Source organism: Tachysurus fulvidraco, chromosome 26 (assembly GCF_022655615.1).
Source record: "Tachysurus fulvidraco isolate hzauxx_2018 chromosome 26, HZAU_PFXX_2.0, whole genome shotgun sequence".
In the NCBI taxonomy this organism is placed as follows: domain Eukaryota; kingdom Metazoa; phylum Chordata; class Actinopteri; order Siluriformes; family Bagridae; genus Tachysurus; species Tachysurus fulvidraco.
The window spans coordinates 822,020-824,519 of record NC_062543.1 but is presented as its reverse complement, the minus strand read 5'-3'; the positions used below and the strand labels follow the sequence as shown (position 1 = coordinate 824,519).

Sequence of the window (2,500 nt, the reverse complement as noted above, 5' to 3'; positions counted from 1 at the left end):
AAGAAACTGCAGGAGAATGATCATCTGGATAAAACGGGAATTTTGAGGATACGAGATTTGTAATACTGCCAAGAAAAGATCGCTCTGGGGATGTGCATCTTGATATAGTTTTTATTTTAAGTCAGAGCGGGTGTGACCTTTGACCTTACGCAAATCTCATACACACACATACACACACACACAACAACACACACACCCACGTCTTCATCCACTTGTGAAAATAAAAAAATACAAGTGAATAAACTTTTTCTAAACCTATTTTAAGGGCTTTAGGCTTTTTCAGGACACTCCACTGGATATGAAGTGCAGATGGTCAGACTCTTCCAGACATAATAACCTTTGACCTGGAGGTCGAAATGTGGCGTGTTCAGGAATATGAGTGCGTCCATGTACGGTTTTTATATCGCAGCGCTTCTCTGACTTTTTCCACACTGCTTAAAAACATCACAATATTCACAATATTTAAATTTGGCAGACGAACTTGCACGTGTGTGTGTGTGTGTGTGTGTGTGTGTGTGTGTGTGTGTGTGTGTGTGTGTGTGTGTGTGTGTGTGTGTGTGAGGAACACGCCTGCTGCAACAAACCATCAAAATGAAAAATAAACACGATAAGGTCTGAAACAAACACAAGCTTAGTGACACTTGTCTTCTCTTGAAAACAGTTGTAAATGTTTCTTGGTGGAATCGAACTCATAAAAACGGCACGGCGTCGTAACGTCGACGAGAAAGAAATGTATAAACATATAAATATAAATCACATACCAACTTATAGACCCACAAAACATCTAACCTGTGACTCTCTCTCTCTCTCTCTCTCACCCTCTCTCTCTCTCTTTCCGGACAGAACTCTTTCACTAATAAAGATAAAGAACATGTGCTTGGGGGGGAAATCGGGCCTGTATTTTATTAACCTAACACACACTCTGCACAGGCCTAACACTTCCTTCTGTGGAGTTATGAGTGCTGTTAAAATGCATTAATGTGATCGGATACATGTGTCTGAGATACTGTGTGTGACGTGTGTGACGAGACGTATATCACTGTATAACTGCAGGAATGTCGAAAAGTACCACCATCGACTCTTTCTAGAGTTCGAGCTTGATCGAGGAAAAGTTCAAGAAAAACAAACAAATAAACAAAAGTTCATAAACAACAAACAACAGAATGTAGTAGTAGAGTCTGGGTTTAGTGAGCGCTGAGAAATATGTTTTATTTTAGGGTCTGAGCAATTTGTGAATCCTAATAATAATAATAATAATAATAATAATAATAATAATAATAATAATAATAATAATAACAATAATAAAAATAATAATAATAACGCTATTACTGCATCTATTATTATAGCTACTATTAATAATAATAATAATGATAATAATAATAATAATAATAATAATAATAATAATAATAATAATAATAATAATAATAATAATAATCGAGACATCGAGACTAATAATCACAGCCTGAATGATATGAGCTCTTTATAGTTGTGTAAAAACGCTGAGATGTTTAAAGTGTGTAAAAGAGTTGAATGTAAATCAGCACCGGAGCCGAGGAGTCACACCGGGAGCACCGGGCTGCACGCGCACTGATTTACCGGCACCTGTTATCTCACTTTATTTTTAAAAAATATTAATAAAAAAGCATAAAGATAAAAATCCGCTCCTCTGAGACATTTATCAACGTAAATCCCAAATCTGCTCAGACACCAGATCTCACATTTCAAACGTATTCATTGCTTTGTGTCGTTAATAAATCCGTTTTAAGCCATCTGACCCACTTTCTGTCCTCTCTTTAAGCCCACACACACACACACTCACTCACACACACACACTCACGGGCACTCACAGTCACACACACACACACACACACACACACACACACACACACACACACACACACACACACACACACACGGGCACTCATACACACACTCACGCACTCACACACACACACCGATCTCGATTTTTTTACTTTTCCCGCATCCACACGCTTTCATTTCCTCGCTTCGTGTTCAGAAAGATGGTCTACGTGTTGGATAAATCAGTTTAAATCCGCAGAAATGTTGTTAGCTATGTGCTAATTTCATTCCTCAGGCTAAAATATCCTGACCGAGAGAGAGAGAGAGAGAGAGAGAGGGAGAGGGGGAGGAGGGAGGGAGAGAGAGAGAGAGAGAGAGAGAGAGAGAGAGAGAGAGAGAGAGAGAGAGAGAAACAGACAGACAGACAGACAGACAGAGAAACAGACAGAGAGAGAGAGAGAAACAGACAGTCAGACAGAGGGAAAGACAGAGACAGAGAGAGAGAGAGACTCTGCTGCTCCTGGGGCAATTTCTTTGGGGGGGTTTCAGCTATAAACCCCTATAATATTCGGTGCACGAGACAGGGGTTTATAGAAACATCTATAGAGTGTATATTGTATATTGTTACTATAAATACGAAGGAGGAGAAGAAGTTGTCTTGGATGGAGGAGGACAATCCGCTAGTAATATTAGCTTTAAT

At 39.1% G+C, this 2,500-nt stretch overlaps 1 protein-coding gene across 4 annotated transcripts in view; it reads right to left on the bottom strand.

The window, feature by feature from the left end:
- Positions 1-2,500, bottom strand: part of zbtb20 (zinc finger and BTB domain containing 20) — an 85,587-nt gene that overhangs the window by 81,090 nt on the left and 1,997 nt on the right. The window lies entirely within an intron of this gene.